At 35.0% G+C, this 8,878-nt stretch overlaps 1 pseudogene; it reads right to left on the reverse strand.

Annotated features, from left to right (window-relative positions):
* Positions 1–6,983: 6,983 nt before the first annotated feature.
* LOC149797032 (putative histone deacetylase 1-B pseudogene) lies at positions 6,984–8,531 on the reverse strand (annotated as a pseudogene).
* Between the last annotated feature and the right edge of the window lie 347 nt (positions 8,532–8,878).

Below are 8,878 nucleotides of genomic sequence, written 5' to 3' on the forward strand. Positions count from 1 at the left end.
ACTATGTCGAGAGGGTTGTCTCGTTCCTGTTGTACATGAGGCCTAATTTGTAAGACCTTTTTATAACCTTCATTGACAGATGCCATCATTTCCTGAATATAATAAGAGTAATGTAAACAAACACTGAGCAGACTGAATGTTCACAAACAGGGTATACAGGCTTTAGTAAGAACTAAACAAGACTATAGCTTGATTGTGTGTGGATTGGCTTGCAAATTTTACCTGCTGATGCTTGATTGGATACAGTCAGGAAATTAAATTTGCCAGCGAACATTTAGAACCTACTCTTCAGATAGCATTTTTCCTGAGGCAAATGAAGCATAAATTTGTAATGGACAATGAAACTGGCTTTTCATTTATTAACTATCCCTAGCTAACCATTTGGAAGGCCATCAACACCAAAATCATTAAATAATAAGTAAATTTTCAATGAAATAATTAAAGTTAAAATAAAACAAGTATGCAATAAATAATCAAATAAAACAAATGAGGCACAAACAAAATAAACACTGTATGATGTAAATAGCAGAATAAAACAAACCAAAGATGAGCAGAACCAAAACGGACTAAATTCAGATGGTACAAAATAAAATGCCGTACAATGAAGCAACACTCATTCAAGGCAGACAAATGTCAAATGAATACAATGGAATGAAAAAATTAAATAACCACATACAAAAGCAAATATAAATAAAACAAAAAATTAACAGAAACCAGCACAATACAAATGAAGCACTCAAACAACATAAAATGAAACGAAGTAAATGAGGAGATTTAAAGAAACAAAATTGTTTGCATCATCCATTGTGCAAATAAATTAAATGAATGAAACATATTAGTCAAACAAATTAGTTTTATAAAAAGAATAGAGGACACCGCAGCATTGTAAGAGGAGATTAGTTTCATTTAATTATGAGCAAAACGTTTGAACATGGCGAATCCAGTGAGAAAAAAATTAATGCTGTCAGGCTGTTAAGTGTTTGATTTCTTGTCACATGCCATAAACAGACCGATGTCCACTCTTCTGACCCCATTGCCATTGATGGCATCAAGATAGCCAATGGACTCCAGCAAGGCAACATCAGTAACATATGCTACCACAAACAGGGAACCAGACTGTTGTTTCAAAGAGTTTCCAATATAAGTAGTCTTAATTGGATGTGAAGTGATTATTTTCCATTTTTAATTAATTTTACTCCATTTCTTGTAACCACTTGAAACTATCAAGGAGTGGGTCAATGAAACCCCTATTGGCACTGAGAGGGAGAGAAGACTGTATAGACTATCCTTGGATTCAAATTTTTTGCTCCACATGCTAGCCATAAGGATAATTAATTTTACAACAACTTATAATCTCATTGTAGTGGTGACTTGTTTATGTCTCTGTGAGTTGGCTTTGATTTTATACCAAGTCTCCCATGAAAAAATTCTTTGTAATATAGTCTTTTTTTTTGTGGCATGAAGTCACAAGTGATGTAACTACAGGTAAAACCCATATTAATGTGATTCGTTATAACGCAAATCTGCTTATACCACAATAGCAGCATGGCTCCCATTTTTTAAAAGTTGACCTTTCTGTTTAACATCCTAAATACATACTCTCGGAAAAGCCGATTATTCGTATCCGAGCAGATTTTTTATTCCTGCAATGCATTTAATGTTGCCTTAACTTCTGAAATTTTCTAAAACATATGTGATATATGACCAAGTGGTTATTTAAAATGGATGACATTGAAATTTCAATGCGCATTTTCTATGGGTAAGTTTATTTTATAAAAATTGTTAATGCAATCCCACATATTGCGATGTTAATCTTTTAACCCTGAACATTGCATTATAACGTGTTTTACCTGTATTTGCTATTAAAGGGGCAGATGCCAATGAAGAAATCTGATAGTTCTCTACTAATCCAAATTTACTTCACACAAGTGTGCGCACACACACATGCAGCATACACAGACACGTGCATGTTTAAGAAGTATCACGTGTATGTACAGTCCTATGACAAAGTTTGTCGACTCAAACTGAGGATCTATCGGGTTCTGTTATCACCTTATCAAATAGATTAGACATTTCTGCTCATCTTAACATTTTTCTTCATAAATATTGTTACCATATTCTGCTGCACATGCGGATCAAGCAAGGCAGAGATGGCGAGATTATTAATGAAGAATATTGTCATCTTCCTAATGATAATACTTAATAATGTGCCAGCAGACCTGTGTCTCTACAGTTTTTTTAGGAGTAATCAGTACAATGCACAACATAGACCCTGATCTATAGGTGTATTATGTTACATCAGATCTGGATCTTTGTTCTTTGCAGTTTGATGCGACTTATAAGTGAGTATATACAATATTGAATAATCTTAGGTCAGAATTGAAAGCTTAAAAACATTGCTAATTATCTGGTGTTCATCTGTGAATGGAGAAAATTAATAGCATGTGAAAATATAAACATGTGGATCTCATTTGAAGGTAAAAGGGGGAAATTACTAAATTTGTTTGGAACTGTAACATGCAGAACTTTTGAATGCAGTATTTAAGTAATTAAAGTAAATAATTTGGATAGTGTCTTGTACCACTATCAAGATTCTATCTGCAAAGTTAAGGACATGGTCATCTCAAGGACATGGTCTTCTCGAGGCTACTTACTTGCAATGTCATGGCTGTTACTTTAATTATATGACTTTACTTCTTGACTTATTTTGTACTTTCAGTCATATCCGCAAAGTTGTGGTCACATGTCATTGCAAAGTCTTGAGCTTAAAACCCATATTTAAGGAAATTAGACTAAAAATGCTTATATCCATGTGAATCTGCCAGTATTTCCTATACCACATTCCATGGTTTTATTTACATGTTAAGGTATTCAATTTTGTCTGTAGCTCTGGAAGATTATTGGGAAGAAAGTATGTATGCTGATATAGAGAGTGTGTTGTATAGCATGTTTTATGTCATTTCTCAATGTGTGTTGCACCGCTCAGTTGGCCTAATGGTTAGAGCATCCACATCAGATGCACAAGGTCATAGTTTCAAACCCCAGCCGAGTCATACCAAAGACATATAAAAAAAATGGTACTAACAGCTGCCACGCTAGGTGCTCAGCATTAAGAGGTTAGTGTTAGGACTGGTCTTCCTGGTGTCAGGATAATGTGCCTGGGTGGGACATCATGCTACATGTCTGTGGCATGATGTCCCAGTGCAAGACATCTCTATAAACTATTACACTGCAGACATCTTAGGGATATGACTGAACATTTTTAAAGCTACATCAAAAATCCAAATCACACACACACACACAATGTGTGCTTCATACTTTAATGTTTTATGTCATTTCTCAATATCAAGGTCAAGGCAAGAAGACTTCTGGTGTCATATTAAATTATGATGCATTTTGACACCCAGTTTAAACTGGGGGGGGGGATTTGTTAGTGCTATATCTGTCCACCCTTTTGTTAAAGTTTGCTTGTCCATCTTTGTGACAGCTGGAGAGATTTTATGAAATTATGCCCATTTAGATATCATGGCTAGATGGCGTGTCAAATGCCATGTACAGTTCCCCCTACTCCTTGGTTAAGCTCACAGCAAGACAAGGGAAAAATGTGATTTTTGTTGTTGTAATTTTTATTATTTCTGGAGGATAACTTTAAACTACAGAAGATATTTTAATGAAACTTTAACCAGTAATATGTCAATATTAGAGATATTGTAGCCATGACTTAAGTCTCAAGGTTAAGCTGTGAACATATAAATCTGTTATTTCTGTCCATGTGCAGGTATTACATTTAAACCAATAAAGGTATTTTCATGCAATTTTAGCCTGCTAACTTTGTTGTGTCTCATGTTTTTATAGTCATACCCTCTGTTCCAAAGAATAAGGTCAAACACAAGGGAAGTAACTGTCCTGTTTCCTGACTGAGGCTGTCCCCTTTTAAGAACTGAATATATTTTAATGACATTTTATTGAGCTCCACAGCTTATCTTGCAGCTTTCAGGTTTGTTACAACTTTAAGGTCAAGGTACTTGGTAGGGAATTTAAGGTCTTGAGATATGCATACATGTACTGTGTGGTATTCTTATTACTTAAGGACACTAAATGAATGGAAATATTGGAACCAGTAAGGAAATGGTGAACATAAAATAGTATATACCGTGTGTATATGGGTTTGGCTGGCCAGGATAGGTTGATAAAGAAATTTATTTTCTAGGAAAAATAATCTTTTGAGAGCTTATTCTAGTTGTAACTTTAAAAAAATATAGACATTGTTTTATTGATGGAATTTCAGTATTTTAACAGTCTTGAATTTGGAACACTCATTACAAAAGTTAGCACCTGACTATTTGGTGTGGAATTGAAAGCACATGTTTCAAACACATGCAAGTCCAGAAAATGCCATGGCCCATATTCTTTCTCTACGAGGAAGCTGTAACCCAGGTTTCATCTATACTGATAAACATAGGTTTGATCATTTGCACTCGGAAATTTAAAGTTATTGAATTTTTAATATCATGGTGTTTGCATAGGTTTACTATGTGAACAAAATTAGTACCATGAGTCCTTATTAAGCCTAAAAGTTGCATCAAATATCACATTTTGGGTGCTCTAAATATATGCATCTTAGCCACTTTTTTGTTAGAATTTTCATCAATTCCTGTGCATAGGGGTTAATAATGTATAAAGGGGGAAAGCATGCAGATTGATTTAAAATAATCATCCATAAGTTCAGCATGACACAAATTTTGCTTCCAAAGAACTCTTCTCTTAAACACATTTGTTGAATATGCAAAGAATTTGAGGAGTGTTTCAACTTACCGAAAGTGAGACTTGACATGTACAATATCATCCATTATTCATTTACTTTCTGTCTTTCTGTACTAGCTTTATCTATGGAGAAATAGAAACTATCTGGTAAAGGACCAACAATTTATTTTGGCAGGGGGGAAGGAAGGCACCTTGTACTTTCTTTCAAACCACATTTTTCCATTACTTCAAGAAAATTAATTCTTTTGAACTAATTGATAAAAAGTTTTTATCTCCACAATTTTGGGGGTAAAATATTCCAGCCCTCACCCATGTTCAGAATATTAAATTGGCTGTGCCAATGTTTATTGCAAGAGGGAGAAAAATGTCTGAACCAGTTTAATTTGCAAATTTCTAATATTCTTCTACTTTGACTTTTATTTCATTGTCATACTTGATTGTTCTAAACTATGTTTTATTAACCCCAATAATATTCACTTTAATTCTTGAAAATAAGCAAGAGTTGCAGCCTGTTATTAATATTTCCATGTTGTTCTTTAATGTTCTTGAGCTGGCACTGCAGAAAAATCTGTCTTGAAAGACCACCCTTGCTACAGAAAAATCTGTCTTGAAAGACCACCCATGCTGCACAAGAGACAGAGACAGAGAGAGGATAATTTATGATTCTTTTATTTTGATTTTTCAATGATAGCCCAGTAATCAATTCTTGATTCTTCATGTTTCATTGAACCCAATAATATTCACTTTATCTTTTTGTGTCATGAAGCTGGTGTTGTACAGTATATGGGATTTACTTTGTCTATATACGTGGGTCCATCTGGCACTGATAAAGATACATTCAGTGTGAGTGAACTTATGTGTTATGTATTTACTAGTGGGGAGAGAGAGACAGAGACAAGGAGAAATACTAAAACATGATAAAAAATATAATGCTTTATTTCAAAATAGAAAAATAATTGTGACATAAAACTATGCAACCTATTCAACTTTGAAAAACATGCATTTCAAAGTTCATTTGGGAACAAGTAAAATATTATTCATGATTAACAAGCTCAACCATTTTTTAAAATATTTTACTACTATACCAATAAAAAAAATGACTGAATTAATGAATGCCCAATGCCAATTAATTATAACTGCACCTCTGTGTACAAAACCTTTTCAATATTCAAATCTGAAAACTGGTTAATATGTTTAGAATAACATGATTCATGTTAAAAAAGCACTACATTACAAAAGCATTCAAATTAAAAATTCACAGCTATAGAAAAATTAATCATGAAAAAATAATCAGGTCACCTATGGCATATGAACACATATACCAAACTTCATTTATCCAAACTGTGTTATTCTTAGCTAATTATGCAAATTACATTTTTATTAAATATGAGGTCCAAGTTGAGAAGTTAATTTTTAATATTTGTAAAAAAAAGAAACAATTGCTGTAATGGATTTAAAATATAATCATATATATATGTGTGAATACAAATTTGCCTATAGAATTGGATTTGCAAATCCTGAAAATACTTTTAAGTTATGTTATGATGACTTTGATAAAGTGTATCAAATTAGAGGACTCGAGTTCAACCATACTACTGATAAATATGATAAAGTGTGTCAAATCAGAGGACTAAGTTCAACCATGTTTCTGATGACTAATACAAAATGTCAAATTAGGGGACTCCAAGTTCAACCATGCTACTGATAACTATGATGAAGTGTGTCAAATCAGAGGACTCTAGTTCAACCATGTTTCTGATGACTAATATAAAATGTCAAATTTCAGCACTCCAAGTTGAACCATGCTACTGATGACAATGATCAACGATGCTATTGCACTTAATTAAGAACATATGTATGCACTGGGGGCATACAAGCATTTCATACTGGAATCTGTGACTTTTTCAAGTCAGACTGATACTATTATATACCTTTATTCTCCTCTAATCTCCCTGAATGTAACCTATCTAGAGACCCAGTCAGCATCAATCTAGAATTTTGCCTTCTTCCTCAAACATGCACAATGATTAAGTGACTGGAAATAACTTAATACCAATTAAAAACTTTTCCTTGATTACTAGTAATCAACAAGGTCATGAAATGAAAACCTGACATAAGAACACAGTCTGAATAACATCCATGCACAGGTATTTTCATTTACAGAAAGAAATCCTCAGTTTGTATTGGTGCCATGTATAATCATAATCATTGATCCACTGTCACTGGTTCCTGCTTTTCCTTCTTCTCAGCTTCCTTCTCATAGTCCTCTTCTTTTTATCTGCTTTTTTCTCAACTATTTCATCAGGTTTTGGAATACTATTTTCCTCAGTCTTTGCATTTTCACAGAAGTCTAAAAGTTCCTTTTTCATTTCTTTCTCACCTTCTTTAGCATCTTCAGCTCCTTTGTCTCCTTTCTTGTCATCTGCTTGTGGTATCTTGGGTCGTGACTTAAAACTGGCCTGATTTCTACGTCTTGCTCCTTCTCCTGCTTCATCTTCACTGTCTGAAAATTCTTCATTGCATTGGATACGTTTGTCGCTCTCTGTAATTGAGATTCTTTCATCTGGATTTCCTTTTTCCTCATCATCACTTTCATTCTTTATGCCATCTTCTGGAATGGCTTGCATTTGAACACCAGGCGCATGAGGCAACACCCGAAGATTCTCAAAGAGATGCGTTTTGATTTTGTCCAAGTATTTGGGTGTATTCTGGTTTGTCATGTTCGAGGGACTGATGTGAAGTTGGAAGTCTGGGCCATAGTACTCAAAGTAATCATTATATGGTAATTCATTAGTAACCTCCTCACCCAGTACCACAGATGTTTCATAGGTCCAGCAGCGGGCCACATTCCTGATGGTGTATCCACCACCTCCTAGCAAGAGGATGGGTAGGTTCCACTTTTTCATGAACTCCACACATTTTCCATGACCTTTGAGTGTAAGGTTGAAGCAGCCCAATCTGTCCCCTGACAGGGAGTCAGCCCCACACTGCAGCACAATGACACTTGGCTGGTACATCTCCATCACTTTGGTCATCACTGGTTTAAAAATTGATTCATATGAGTCATCATCTATTCCATCCATAAGTGGAAAGTTGACCGAATAATATTTGCCCTTCTCTGCACCTATATCTCTGAGATCTCCTGTGCCAGGAAAATACTCGCCATACTTGTGGAAGGACACAGTCATCACTCTGTCTGTGGTGTAAAAGGCTTCCTCGACTCCATCACCATGGTGAACGTCAATGTCAACGTACAACACTCGCTGATGATATTTGAGAAGTTCCAAAATGGCAAGCACAATGTCATTGACATAACAAAACCCTGAGGCTTCTGACATTTTGGCATGGTGAAGTCCTCCAGCCCAATTGATAGCAATGTCAACTGCCTTTTTGTTCAGCTTCACTGCTCCAGCAACAGAACCTCCAGCAGACAACTGACAAAACTCATACATGCCATCAAACACTGGGCAGTCTTCTCCCACGTGGAACTTTTTCATCTGTTTGCTGTATTCTGACAAATTGTCTGGTTTAATGTTCCTGAGGAATTTGATGTAATCATCACTGTGAAACTTTGTCATCTCTTCCTGTGTGGTCTTGTAAGGCCTGTAAATCTCCATTTTTCTGTACAGCCCATAGTTCAGAATCAGATTATGTGTCATGCGAATTCTGTGGGGTTTCATGGGATGCCCTTGTCCATAGTAGTAATTCCCAATGTCCCCGTCATAATAATAGCAAATCCGTTTTTTGCTATGCGGTAGTGTAGCCATACTTTCTCAGGGCTCGAATGTACCAAATCGGTATAAATGGTTGGAAGCTAAGCACAACTGAATGTGGTTTGAGAATCATTTTGATAACCATTTTATATAAGATTATGATCATGTCATCTCATTCACATCAAAGAAACTGGAACATGTTAACCTTTGTGAATTTTGTTTACCTTTGTTTCCTATTATTTTAAATAACAATGGATCAAAAGACCTTTTGGCTTCATTAAGTTCTCAGTAAGCTAGTTGAGTTATGTCAAGCTGTCAAATAAGGTAAAGTGGTACTGATCAGTGATCAGCCAGGTGTGATTTTAATTGACCAGGTGTGATTTTAATTGACCACTTCCTGA

The sequence above is a fragment of the Sinohyriopsis cumingii genome, chromosome 6 (assembly GCF_028554795.1).
Source record: "Sinohyriopsis cumingii isolate HCF-2022 chromosome 6, ASM2855479v2, whole genome shotgun sequence".
In the NCBI taxonomy this organism is placed as follows: Eukaryota; Metazoa; Mollusca; class Bivalvia; order Unionida; family Unionidae; genus Sinohyriopsis; species Sinohyriopsis cumingii.